A 15,921-nucleotide genomic window follows, 5' to 3' on the forward strand; every position below is an offset into this window, starting at 1 on the left:
TTTTTTTTCGAAATTTTTGGCCGCTGATGAGAAACAAACACTGATCTCACTTTGCCGATAGAATAGTTTTCGTTCTGTATTATTGAAAACCCTCACCTACGTGTCGCAGGTCATCGAATCAATAAACACGAAAATATTTTGAGATTTGTTGAAGCTTAGCAGCTTCACAAAACTCAAGTGGAATAAAAACATGCCAATAAATGAAATATTTTATAATTGTCGTTGGCAGTCTCTAATGCATGAAAACCCGGGCGAAAAGAATGTATACATTATAAATTCGATTTGACGAAATATATAGAAACATTATTAAAGCTACTCGTAGCATTTATGACGTTCAAAACTCACATGATACATATATCACATTACATGACCATTAAATAACCATTAACGACGAGGTTCATTTCAGTATCACGCTGAAGACCCGGATTCGATTCCCGACACGGGTACAATGTGTGGTGTCCCCGCCTTGATATTGTTGTAATACTGCAAAAGGAGGCGTAAAACTAAACTCACTCACTCACTCATTTCAGTAGCATGGTTGTAGGCTTACTGCCGTGGTGGCTGAGTGGGTTAGATGGCTGACTACACGTATTTGACTCTGAAAATGTGGGTTCGAATCCTTGATGGGACTCAACCCCCAAAATACTAGACTATGTACTTAACAGAGAAAGTGTATTCACACATATAACATACTAGGCTACATTCCTGCCGCTTGTAGAGAAAGCTGTTAATACTACAATATATGGCTACATGACGTTCAAAGTTTGAACACATTTTTGCATGGGTTAAAAGATGATTTGCTATCCTCCAGCAATATGTCTGCTTGTCAACGTGCATCAAGCTTCCTCCACCTTTCTAAATCGCGCATCAAGACATTACAAAAATACCATAACTCGATGCTAATTCGCTCTGAGATCATTTGCTGAATCCCGACATCTTGTGTGATATATACAAGTGATGCAATAGCTGGAATGTCAGCCGGAACGCAAAGACTTACGGCTGAACTGTATCAATTAGCCCCGAAAGGAGGGTTAGCAGTAAAAACATTAACAAAGACGAACATGATTAATTTGTTCGGTTCGGCGTTTGCTTTAATTAACCTATAAGGTCTTTCGGAAGCGTTAGTAAATGGTGGCGAGAGTTTACAAAAATAACTGATTTGTAAGCAGGTACACAGTAAGGAACACGCTAGGTAGTCACAGCCAATTACATTGTATACGAGTCAGACATTTCAGTTCTATGAGGAAATTGCACGGTATGTGGTTCGACACAATGGGTTTCGCGTTCCGACATGATATTGCCACTCAGAAATACAACAGCATTGTTTCTTTACCCTATAAATAGGTCTCAGTGAAGCGATGTGTCTGAAGACACTCTGGTCAGTGACCGGAACGAAACGCACACGTTGACAGCAAGTCGGTTCGCGGAGTGAGGTTGCGTTTTGGAGATGTGTTTCAGCGACACGTTATTGTGTAGTTCGCAGTAAATAGACATTAGAAACTTTCATTAACGTTACATATTCTTTTTTACAGGATTGTGGTGGTGTGTGGTCCTTTGCTTAGAACTCAGGTCAGAAGTTAGTTGAAGTTGAGCAGCGATGAGCTCAGGGAGCCCTTTGATGGGTGACTTCTGAGTGTTTCAAAGACTTCAGTCCTGCCATACCACGAAACACATATGATATATGTGGTCTCACCTTGGGCTAGTGTGTTTGTCCAAAATTGCCTTTGCTCACCCAGCCGAAAATGTGCACCCGGTGAAATAAGTCATAGCTATTAATCATCTAGCGCTTTACAGACACCTTGAGTTATAGTAATGATCATATAAAGTCTTTGAAGGGCATTTAGAAGTGAAATACATAAGAATGAAGATTTGTATGGATATCAACTTCTTTATTATGAGAACACAACGTTTCGGAGTTAATGCTTACTCCTTCATCAGGTGAAGTAGTAAGCATTAACTCCGAAACGTTGTGTTCTCATAATAAAGAAGTTGATATCCATAAAAATCTTCATTCTAATTATCATATTATGCGCTTTGAGCAGATATGCAAACCTGAAAAAGAGGCGTTATAAATATTTTCATTATCATATTCATTAACGTTGTCTGTGACATCGCCGTGGTTGGTTGGTTGGTCAAGTAATCCGTGATCGTTGATTTCCCCCAAAACAGTAAATATCTGAAACCTGGATCACCGCCGGTTTTCAAATCACATAAAGCGGACACGTAGCCAACACAACTGAAAAACTCTTGAGTCACTCACGAATGCGAGCACCCACCCCTCCGCCCACACGTCCACCTACCCATCTACACCCTCACACAAGCACACACCCTCTCACTTAACTACCCATTCATTCATTCATTCATTCATTCATTCATTCATTCAACTAAGCAATCAATCAATCAAGCTTTGCTTTCGTGAGAGACATTTATGACTGTTACCGCCGTTGACTTCATATTTGTATTTTTCTTCCATACGTGGATTAAAGATTAAACGAATGATCTAAACGATGGTTTAAGTCTTAAGATAGTTTTCACCATCTTGGTTTCAAATCCTAAAATGTGTTTCGCAGGTAATAAATTTCAGGGTAACTAGGCAACTATGCAGTTTGCAAGTCTACAAAATAATAGTAAAAAAGATGTATAGCAAACCGAGCTCCAAAACAATCTTAATTTCAGGCTCCTTGGCAGAAACGTACCCAGTCATGCTAGACCTGGACCGGGCTCCTTTGTTTAAGTACTCCCAAGTCTCCAGGAGATACAGTATTTTATGACCAGGCTGGGTGTGGGCGTCCGCTATAAACAACAGCGCAAATTGGCTCGACCTCTTGCCCCCATAGTGACGTACAGCACTGATGATGATGGATGGCGAGCAGATGAACAGCAACCGTGACATCATGTCAGCGTCTGTACTTCAGTGATGTGTGTACACTTCTGATCAATTCTATCTCACCAATATACGCCCTGGTCGCCAAGAAATCTGACAGTGCAGGCCACGTACGTGGCTCATATGATAGCTTGAAACAGACTGGCAATTATGAAAGATGTTGACTCAGTGCGGGACGTTTGCTTCATAAAAATGTCTAATGTTTAAAGGATGGTTGAAGATAAAGAACGTCTAATGTATAAAGGATGTTAATGTTTTTTGGATAAAGCATGTTTGACGCATGCAGAATATTTGTTTCATAAATGATGTTAATGTATAAAGAATACTCAATGCATAGAAAAGGCTTGATGTATAAAGAGTGTCTAAAGTATAAAGGATGTAAGCGTATAAAGAATACTTAATGCATAGAGAATGCTTGATGTATAAAGAGTGTCTAAAGTATTAAGGATGTTAGTGTATAAAGAATACTTAATGCATAAAGAAGGCTTGATGTATAAAGAGTGTCTAAAGTGTAAAGGATGTTAGTGTATAAAGAATACTTAATGCATAGAGAATGCTTGATGTATAAAGAGTGTCTAAAGTATTAAGGATGTTAGTGTATAAAGAATACTTAATGCATAAAGAAGGCTTGATGTACAAAGAGTGTCTAAAGTATAAAGGATGTTAGTGTATAAAGAATACTTAATGCATAGAGAAATTGTCTAAAGTATAAACGATGCTAGTGTATAAGGAATGTTTGACTCATACAGAATGTCTAATTTAAAAAGGATGCTTGACGCACAAAAAATGTTGATGCATAAAAATGTCTAATGCATAAAGGATGTTAATGTATAAAGAATGTCTAATTAACAAGGTAGGGTTGATATACAACGAATGTTTGATGCTTAAAAAAATGTTTTATGAAGAAAGTCTACTGTATGAAACATGTTAATGCCATAGTACAAAGGATAGTTGATGTATAAAGGATGTTTAATCTAAGAAGAATGTTTCTTGCGTGAAAGATGCATGATGTTGCTGATGCTGATGCTGAAGTTGAGGAAGCTGAGTTTTGCGTCACACGGGCATTAGTTCAGCCATATAGCGACACGGTCTGCATTCAGAGACATGCTGGTATATAAAGGATGTATGATGTACAAAGGACTCTATATAATGTATAAGACATGTTTGGTACATAAAGGATTATGATATGCAAAGGATGTCTGATTTATCAACGATGCATGATGTACAGGATGTCTGATGTATCAGGGATGTGTCAGCGATTTCCAATGTGGCATGGATCTCAGTGTGAGGGGTGTGTAATGTACAGAGGATGTTTTATACGTGAAATACATCTCATATCTGACACGATATCCAATATATTAAAGATATTTAAGAGACATATAATGTAAAAAGGATCAATATTGTATATAGGAAGTCTTATATCAAATGCTTGTAAGGATTCGACGTAATCAAACTAACAAAGTCATTGAACATTGCTTGATGAAAATAACGGCAAAATTCACGCTTCAGGGAGCGATGCATTTGGCCATGAGTGAAACATAGCCCTGTCTCACCTCCGCAATCGCTTAAGAATAGGCCGCTGTGTCACATTAAGATTGGCGGTTGTTTCAGCATCATTTAGTCTTTTGGCCACAGGTCTCTCTTTTCCATTTGACATTTAAAAACAAAATGTGCAAAGGTTTGGAGGCATAACAAACACATGCTCTTTATCAATAATGCAGGACTGCTGGAGTAGAGGAACTGAAGCGCAAAATCAGTTGGCAAGGGATTGCGCACGTGACCATTGCGTCGGGACAAATGAATTTAGCAGTTATTATTTTCTTTATTGATAATGGGCTGACAGAGATAGTCTGATTGTAACGTATTGGTCGTGCGGTGCTGAACGGTTGTAGCGTCATGGACGATTGTAGTGTGATGGACGATTGAAGTGTCATGGACAGTCGTAGTGTCATGGACGGTTGTAGTGTCATGGACGGCTGTAGTGTCATGGACGGCTGTAGTGTCATGGACGCTTGTGAGTGAGTGACTTTGTTTACGCCGCAATCAGCAATATTACAGCTATGTGACGGCGGTCTGTAAATAATCAAGTCTGGACCAGACAATCCAGTGATCAACACAAAACATCGATCTGCGCAATTGGGAACCGATGACATGTGCCAACCAAGTCAGCGAGTCTGACCCCCCGATCCCGTTCGTCGCCTCTTACGACAAGCGAAAACACACTCACTCACTCACTCACTCACTCACTAATACAAGTGTGTGTAATGACCAAGGGCAATCTAGAGATCTATATTTGTTTGAAGTTGAATATATTATATCAGATTATTTCTGTGTCATCTGTTTCATAACTGATTGAAGCCAATTGCAACAGACCTGATTCATGTCCCTTCCTAACACGACACGAGACACGAGAATGCTTAAATGATACATCTTGATCTCCAGGACACCGGCGGGAGAGTGAATACTTTACAGTACGCCATGTTGTGGAGACCGCAGCACATTGATCGTTCCTCGACCTCGACATGCACCCAGTCGTTCACCCATTGACCGGAAGTACTGCGGACAAAGCCTCGCAGATTGTCAGACCAACTGCTGCAGCCACTTCACAGACATCAATGGACGTCTCACGACGTCTGGTCCCAGATTCCACTTACAGACTGTATCAATGTCTATGTTGAATAGCGGGCCGTGGAGTAGCCTAGTTGTTGAAGCTTTCGCTCGTGGTTCGATGTCTCACATGGCTGCAGTGTTTGAAGCTCACTTCTGGTGTCTACCGCTCTGATGTTGCTGGAATATTGCTGGAATATTAAACCATACTCACACAATCACTCACTATGGTTGTCGAGGAAATAAACATATCTGTGCAATTTAAGGCGATGATGGCAGATTATAAACACATATTCTGGCACAGGAAAATACGTGAATCTGGCATCTTCATCCTCAGATGTGCTCGTGATCATGAAGATCCCTGGCAGCATAGGTCCTCAACAGCCCATGCTTGCCACTTGCTTGAGACTATGCTTGTCGTAAGAGGCGACGAACGGGATCGGGTGGTCAGACTTGCTGACTTGGTTGACACGTTATCGGTTCCCAATTGCGCAGATCGCAGATCATGCTGTTGATCACTGGATTGTCTGGTCCAGACTCGATTATTTACAGACCGCCACCATATAGCTGGAACATTGCTGAGTGCGGTGTAAAAATGAAGACACTTACTCATCCTCAATTGTAGAAATCATTTGACATTTAGTCGTGCCGAAAGGAAACAAGCTCATCGTCAGGTAATAACAAGTCTTGATTATTCGAAAGAGACCGATTTAATCATAGGCACAGGTTTACAAATGGATGGAGAAAATATGTGAAAAGGTTGGGCATGTCCTACATAACGCAAACACTTGGAACTAGAAAAGTAGGTTTGTTGCCTTACACCACACAGCAGAACCAGACAAGCAGGTGATGGGCCAGACTATCCAGTGATGTGATAACGCGTTTACTGATTTTCCCGAAACTAATAACGCATAAAGATCCGGATTTGGAGATCGCTTGGTCAGACTCGCTGACATGTTATTTCATCCCAATTGTGTTGATGCTCATGTTGTTGATCACTGGATTGTCTGGTCCTGATTCGGTTATTTACAGATTTGTAGTTGGAATATGGCCGGGAGCGTACTAAACAAAATACGAAACAAAACAAACAAAGAAAAACCAACTAAATTCAATATATTAAAGTAGATCTGAATACCATAATTCTTCCTTTCTAAACGCAGCAAAAACGTTCTAGACATTACGTCAAATGATGACGTACGGTCGACCGTGGACCCATGCTCATGCTCTCGTGCTCCTGAGAACAGTGGTGTATCACAGGAGGTGGCCACAGGCGCAATATCATTACCTGCGGCAGTTCATAACATTCACTCACTCACTTAGAATTGATCAGTTCCATTTGTATGTGCTCGTCGACGCAGACCTTCAAGCGATACGGTTACCTCATTGTCTGACTCAAGCCATGCTCCTGCCTCTTCCTTGTCGAGCACGTGCTATATATTCCTCGGCCTCGCAGACAACAGAACATTACTCCATAAATCAAAAAGAAACTGCGGCTTAATTACTTTCTCTTCCACAGATGACAAATCGCCATACGGTTCTGCAACCTTTTGTTGTTTTTTTGCAAACATATGATGTACGCTGCCTCACACTGCGCACTGCAAGTAGTGCTCATCACAGTGCATGAGTCACCCGAGCTTCATGCACTGCAGGCGAGTTCCTGCTAATGCAGATACCACCTTAGGCAATGAATGTACAGTCAAGCGGAGGGTAGTCTGCGTCAAGAGCCACTACGGAAAATCTGTACTTTACTTCAAAATTGAAAAAAAATACTTGTAGTTGTAGCAGATGGCGTTTAATGCTGTTACAGCTGCAACGAGTTTGGTTCTGCGGGATATATGTGATTTGCTTGGAGGTAAAACTTAGATTGGTTGATGTTGTTTGCCGATGTAAGAGCCGATCGAGGTGCCTACTTGGGGATGCCGAATACCGGTGCAGTGGTCTTCTAAAAAGTGGTTGTTGAGTATGGAGTTGAACGCCGTCAAAGCAGCCGTTGGTGTGCGTTAGAAGCTCATTAGGCATTCCAACATGCTCTCGTCTGATGAACTCACTAGAATGACATCTTACTTGTAATTCTTTACCCACTCTGCTGCAAATGGAGGTTTTACTTCACGATGTCAGTAGGTACAAATAGGGTCCCGTGTAAGTGGGTGCACGTCAGCGTATATGTGCGCCTGTGATTTTCTGTCGCGTGTGTGCGTGTGTGCGTGTGTGCGTGTGAGCGTGTGTGTGTGAGACAGAAGATACAAGTGCGCGTGCACATGGATGCAAGTTCATGTGCATGTACATCTATGATTGGTTTTATGCACGGGTGCGGGGTTGGGTGGTATGGGACGGAGGTTGGGCGTGGTGTGTGGTGTGTACATAAACGTGTGCGTGCAAGTTTGCGTTGATATGCGTCAGTGCTCCTTTGTATGTACATGTGTCTCTGCACGCTTGTCTTGTTATGCACGTTCGTGTATGCCTGTTTGTGTGAGTGTGTGTGTGTGTGTGTGTGTGTATACACACGTATATATACACAGGTAAATATGTATGTATATATATACGTGTGGGTGCATGTTAGCTAAATTTCTTACTAATATTTGATTAGTATTTAGTAATAAGATTTGACACTCAAAGAAATGCATACAAACTGTACATTGAGGTGTTTTCTTGGGGATTTCTTTGCGATATCACCTGAGGACACCTTAGTTAGGCAATTGCAGGAACCACAATGTGTCAGTTCAGCAGAAAGTTGTTGTTGTCTTGGTGCCCGTGAGCATCTCTCCAAGCACCTGCTAGACTAGTCTGTCTCACAGTCCCGGAGCCACAATATATTCCCTACTACCTTGTCCTGCCTGCAATGCTCACGCTTTAAGTGAGCCAAGTTAAGATTTTTATGTTTAAATGGGTTTAACTGTTACTGTGTATGTTTCTGTACCAGTGTGTTTCCGTACCATGTACTTCAGGGCACTAGAAATGCTTCTTTTAAACAGCATGTGCACATGACTGTATGATGGGCCTGTGGCCTTTTACTGAATAAACTTGTCTGTCTGTCTGTCTGTCTAACTGTTACTGTCATATTTATATATATTCAGAGACTAAGCGTTACTTACCTGTTTAACACTGGATTAACCGTGACAAGGCAAGGTCATATGACACTGATTACATCGTTAAGATATAACCAACAATGATTAATTATACCTGACATTGCGCATCTCCGTCATATGGTTATACATTAACAATGCAACACGGTGTGAGCAACGCTAGGTATTACTATCTAGATGTGTAATGGCAGTTGTATGATGCTTGACATGCATCTGTCATTGATACAGGTAATTAGCCTTTTAAATGCATTAGTCATCCAGCAAAGGTTGTCTTGAATGGCTGCCGTGACAGGAAATTTATCATGCAATCAGAATAGACAATAGTGAAGAAGTGGTGTGTTCGGTGTCACCGCGATTGGGGAAAGTAATATCATAATTAATGTTTCATAATAGATGTTAAACATATCTTTCCTTCCGTGACACATCTGCACGTGCTAATATGTAATTTTACGACATCGAAATTCTTATCTTTACTTTATTCAGAAACAGTTCATATACAATAATCAAAATATGAATGAATGCTAAAGTCTAGTGGGCAGAGTGACATCCCTGAAATGAACATATTTTTTCCAGCACAAGATATCTTCTAAATCACACCCATTCGGTATTGGAGCGGCATTAAGATCAGTCTTTGGCTTGTTTGCCAATATTGATCAGTATTCATGTAAATGAAATTTGCTTAGACCGTGGATATTCAGAGTACAAAATGTTATCTCAATGAGAGCCATATATATATATCGATTTCAGTAGCTATATTTCATTCATAACCTCAGGTCATCATCAAATTTCAACACAAAGTTATGTTATGTAGAACGAATATTAGTAAGTGAGTAGTGACTGTATCGTGGCAGATCTGTTCCCTGTGCTATTCTATCTCTCCAATTTTGTTCATTCTCCGAGAGAAGTCTACTTACCACATCTCACCTGGATCATTTGGTTGAGAACTAATTGCTGTCAGTAAATTCTTTGACATAGCAGTATATATCCCTCTCGTTATATATATACTGAAATAGATATCCTTGTGATATATAATTCCAAACATCATGTATCCAGGGGACATAAATTCACAAACAGCTTTCGTTTTCTCTACACACCATTACCAAGCATATGGTGTATGCGCAATCAGATAAGTAGCGTCTTTAATAAGAAAACCCAGTCGAAATAACCTCGGTACTTGAACCTACTTGAAGCGCCTCTAGTGGCCCGCCCCGCACAGATTCCACTTGACTGGGTATCATCCCCTACCGTGAGGGGAATTTGTCTGGCTGGCTTAAAGCAGCCTATCAAAAGTCTTACCAAACTCTTACGGTCTCTAGGATCAGTTTGGTAAGTGGGGTCACGTCTCACTGAGTCGGGAAACTGGTCAACAGATAAGTTCATTTCCATGTTTTTTTCACTCGGCAAACATCGTCAGTTTTTGTGAGGTTATGTCATTGGAATCATGAAGGTAAACAAACTTGTATCCCGGCTTATAAAAAGTGTGAAGCGCAATATAATGAAATAACCGGTTTGTTCATTTTTTCTAGCCTGTACCGCACGTGTGATTCATCTGTGACAGAAAGACTGTCTGTGGCAATTCCTTATTGTGCGTGCTTCTGTCTGTTTGACAAATAATTGACTTGTCTTTGAACGTGGTTGTGATGTCATCACCAAAGCGCAAATGTCTGACATTTTATACTATTTTGATACTGATTCATAAACATATGTTTTACGATATACACATAACAGGACAATAAGAATGTAGCACAGTTTTCCGATGATTATTGAAAGGGATTCGTTGAGATCAAACATGACCGACATCATGCAGGTATAAGGACGAAATGAGGTGATTGGTGATTATGAGATAATCTCAGTCCTTTATGAAATGTGAGCAAGTGAAGCCCATCTATGGTGTCCCCCATCGTGATGTTGCGGTAATATTGGGAAAAAAGTTCAATACCTCACTCACTAACTGACTAACTGACTCACTCACTAACTGACTCACTCACTCAGTAACTGACTCACTCACTCAGTGAAATATATGTTCCTGGTGTTAGAAAACAGGCTATTAGTTACACAAAACTACCTTCTCTTTCCGATGGATGAAAGGACAGATGTATGGATTGGTGGATGGATGAGAAAGGATGGGTGGATGGACAGATGTATGGATTGTGCATAGATGGGGATGGATGGGTGGATTGATAAATTTATGGCTTGGTGGGTAGGTGGATGGATGGGTTGGTGGATGGACGGACGGATGGATAGGTTGGTGGATAGATGGATAAATGAATGGAGGATGGGTTCATGGATGGACACATAGATGGATAGAATGTTTGATGAAGGGATGGAGGGATGGAGGAATGATGTAGATAAATAGTGAGATGGACATCACAAGATCACAACAAGCACATGCTGTCACTGGGAGTCAACACCATTCTTGGAGTCCTCTGTCTGAAATTGTTTGAGCAATGGTGAGAAATCTGCGTCCAGGTAATGCAATCCACTCTCGTCAGTTGATTATCACAGCTCAGACTGTATGTCAGCTCAATCCCTCTCCTCTGACTCCAAAATCCCACGGCTCAGTGTCATTCTTTCGTGAACTATCTCCTACAGATTGATCTACAGTGGATCAACATTGTGTCGACAGCAGAGTTATGGGGAGAAGCTAGACCGAATTCGACACCAGTCTAATGCCCCCCCTGCTGTTGCCGCTTTGAGTCGCCGCTAAACTACCGGCAATAAACTCAGGTGTGCTTTCAAGAATCGGAACACCCTCCCCGAGACGCAGGACAATTGGTTCATTTCGTCCTGGACAATGGGTAGAGCTGGGTCATAGACATGGGATTAACTGTGGAAGTACTGGGTTAGTGTATGTTCAACTTGTAAATTACAAACGAGGCTAGGTTATATGGTTAACTAGACTTGTGTGAGGTATTAAAAGGCTTTTATTTGAATTTGACAAATGTTGACGAATAACCACCTGACTAGGTTTGATCTGTGGGGTTTGGAATCCAGGAAAATACTTTTTGTCCATTTGTTATGCTTTGATAATGATTTTCACTAAACTAAAGGGCGACCTGCAATGCGACAACACATTTTCTATGGCAACACTTGGATCGCTGGCGCCTTGTCGCGCGTTGGTCAATTTAGACGCTCTTTGCTTGTTTTCGTAAGTGCGACAACACGAAAACGTCCGTTCTAGCATTCCATGATACCTGATGTTTTGGGTGAGATTTCTGTTGTATCTGTGAATTATTGTCCATGTCATAAATAGTCCCGCCATATGTGTATTGATCGTGGCGCCGCGATCCCGTTCGGTGTTTGAGAATGATTATAGATTTGAAAATTCCAAGAGCTTGGGCATCAACAATCTCGCATGATGTCAAAATTGATTTCAGACATACTTGTGCTACTTAGAGTCTCAATCAACTAATGTGGAAAAGGCCCCGTGTCCAATGAGGGGATATGGAAACGGCGTTAAGGCTACGGGACATGGTGGATGGTTTGGCCTTCTTGACCTTTGCTCATGATATCCATCACTGAATTGTCAGGTCCAAACTTGATTGTGTACAGGCAAGAGCTATACAGCTGATGCAGTGATGCGAATGGCGTTATATATGTGTCCGCCTCTCACACTCAACCTCTCTCTTCTTTTCTCACTCTGTCTGTCTCATTCTGTCTCTCACTTCATCTATATCACACACACACACACGCACGCACACACACACACACACACACACACATACACACACACACATACACACACACACACACACATACATACATACACACACATACACACACACACACACACACACACACACACACACACACACCAGTGACCTAGCGCTTCCCTGCCAGGTTGTTCTGATATACTTTCAAAGTCATATAAATACACTCACTCAACAAACCTCAGAGCTACCATGCTCTTTGATATGTTTATTGTAAACCAATGAAGCACTTCAAGTCCTCTTAGTCTGAATGACGCATAAAGGAAGTATTTCAAATGAGATGTGTTGTTTCTCTGAGTACACCATTAAGATGACATCACCCTCAAATGGTTGCGTGGACAACGACCCGTTTAGTTGGCCTACTGGTTTTGTGATGCAAGTGACATAATGGGTTGGGTTTGGGTTGGGTGAGTGTTTGGGTGGGAGGGTGCGGCAGTGTAGCCCAATGGTTAAGCGCTTGAAGGAATGGTGCTCAAAGCGGCGTAAAACCACATTATCTCAGATGGCTGGAAATATTGTGCTAAAGCTACGAATCAATACTGAATTGTGACGGAGATGCCTCTCTATGATGGTGTTGGTGGTATGATGATGGTGATGGTGATGGTGATGGTGATGGTGATGGTGATGGTGGTGGTGATGGTGGTGGTGATGGTGATGGTGATGGTGATGATGGTGGTGGTGATGGTGGTGGTGATGGTGGTGGTGATGGTAATGTGATGGTGATGGTGATGGTGATGGTGATGGTGGTGGTGATGGTGGTGGTGATGGTAATGTGATGGTGATGGTGATGGTGATGGTGATGGTGGTGGTGGTGATGGTGATGTGGTGGTGATGGTGATGTGATGGTGATGTGGTGGTGATGGTGATGGTGATGGTGATGGTGATGGTGATGGTGATGGTGATGATAATGTTTGTGATGATGTTTGGCCCAAAGAAAAAAGTGACTCTTGAACAATCCGACTTCATAACTGTTCGCCAGATGTTGGTGTCTAGTATTACGGTTACTAGCGTAATCATCACCATCACAGGTGGCCCCGTGGTTAAAGCGTCAGCCCTTCGCACCGAACAGTGGTAAACGTGTAAAGCTGTTTTCCGGTGTGATATTACTGAAATGGTCCTAAAAGCGGCGTAAAGCCATACTCACCCTCGTGACAATATGTCTGATCGTGCCGTAAAACAACATTCTCTAACTCATTATTTCGACTGTTGTTATAGTCGTAGCATCGACGTTGACAGTACAGATGCAGTATCCAAACAAATTGAATGTAAATACTTCATCAATTAAAACCAAATAAAACCGGGTGAAGAGTGTTTATGTTAAACCGTTTCCGCTGAGTATATATTTGTCTGATAACGACCTGACAGATTATCGTGAGGGGATGCCATTTAAGCCAACGGGCCCACAAAACAAACATAGCGTACGGATATTGGCACGCCAAGCAAAATCTCTTTAAGACGCGCCATGCATGATGAAATGCTTGAACAACCTCGAGTCGATTACTGATATTACTCGGCGCAGTAATTACATACCGTCCAACAGTAGGAGATGAGTTAGGGCATGTTTCCTTCCATGCGTCACTCATGTCAGCTGGAATATTATGCAGTGTGCTACAACAACATCCACGAAAAACGTGGTGGTTGTGTTGACGCCGACTTCGTATCTCTAATGGCAGCTGTGCGTGAGGGTTGTTGCATAATTGTCCACGTCGTCGCGATTACGCCGCCGTTGCCGCGGGAAAATTACATGTGGCGTTTTTATTAGTTTATGATTACATTGTACGAATGGAATTAATTGCTGTGTCTGTGAATATCAAATGTAAAATGAGCTGGTGTAATGAGTTGTGAGAAATGCATTCACCGTAGGTTCCAGCACGCACGTAGCTGGTATTTGAACCAAGAAGAACGGATGCAGGAAACGTTTGATGTGTCGGGGCTTCCTTAGATGTGTTTCTATAATGCTTCCGGTCAACAGAATATGTACTGATGATACAGAAGAAAGTGATGATGAAGATGAAAATAGTGATGATGGTGATGATGGTGATGATGATGATGATGGTGATGACATTTTTGCTACTGATGGCAATTGCCATCAAGCTGGTGATGTACGATGATGATGAACATACATGATGCTGATTACAAAACATACACAAATGTGATCATAGAATACATACTACTTAGACCTTGCTTGACTCGCGGAAATTTGAGAGCCATCACACTGTAGGTAGTTTCTGTCAATCTATGTTTCTCGAGTAATAAACAGAATACTAAACTCGCTTTCGTGAAATACCATGTATGTATGTATGTATGTATGTATGTATGTATGTATGTATGTATGTATGTATGTATGTATGTATGTATGTATGTATGTATGTATGTGTGTGTGTATGTATGTGTGTGTGTGTGTGTGTGTATGTGTGTATGTATGTATGTGTGTATGTATGTGTGTGTGTGTGTGTGTGTGTGTGTATGTATGTATGTATGTATGCATGTGGGTTTTTTTTTGTGTGTATGTATGTTTGTATGCATGTCTATGTGTCTGTCTGTACGTACGTATGTAGGTATGTATGTGTGTGTATGTATGTTTGTATGCATGTCTTTGTGTCTGTCTGTACGCACGTATGTATGTATGTATGTATGTATGTATGTATGTATGTGTGTGTATGTATGTTTGTATGCATGTCTATGTGTCTGTCTGTACGTACGTATGTCGGTATGTATGTATGTGTGTGTGTATGTATGTTTGTATGCATGTCTATGTGTCTGTCTGTACGTATGTATGTAGGTATGTAGGTATGTATGTGTGCGTGTGCGTGTGTGTGTGCGTGTGTGTGTATGTATGTAGGTACGTATGTATGTGTGTGTGTATGTATGTATCTGTGTGTGTTTTTGTGTGTATGTATGTTTGTAAGCATGTCTGTCTGTCTGTGCGTGAGTGAGTGAGTGAGTGCGTGCATGTATGTACGTATGTATGTATGAACGCGTACGTACTTGCATGTGTGTATGCATATATGTATAAAAGTCTACTGTGAAATTTGATTAATAAATGACAATGTCTCGGGATTGCAAATCTCATACTCGGATGAGCGTCAAGCTGCTAATTCAAACATTTTGTTATCATCTAATACATACAAATGGACGTCGCGTATGTAATGGTGGTATTCAGTTATCACATGATGCAGTGAAAAATCTAAATGTCAGCAGTCACACTTGTTTACATCCTATAATAGACAGGGTTATATTGGATATATCACAGGTTTTGCTTCCAGCAATCCCCGGGCACATACGTATTGTGGGCACCGGTCGTCAGTCCTCAAGTATATACTTATCGTAGACACCGGTCTACAGTTCTCTAGCACGTGGTTATTGTAGACACCGGCCTATAGCCCTGAAGCACAGGTATTTAATTCTCAGACACATATTCATTGTGGGCACCGGTTTGCAGTTCTCAAGCACATACTCACGGTAAGCACTGTCACTTCTCAAGGACATATGTATTGTGGGTGTACGTCGTCAGTTCTCAAGCACACATACTTATCACTGGTACCGACCTTGAGTCCTCAAGCACATATTTACTTTATTACAAACACATACTTCGACCAGCATGCTGAAGTGGTCTCTGTCTCACTCGACGATCGCG

Source organism: Haliotis asinina, chromosome 13, assembly GCF_037392515.1.
Source record: "Haliotis asinina isolate JCU_RB_2024 chromosome 13, JCU_Hal_asi_v2, whole genome shotgun sequence".
Lineage (NCBI taxonomy): Eukaryota > Metazoa > Mollusca > Gastropoda > Lepetellida > Haliotidae > Haliotis > Haliotis asinina.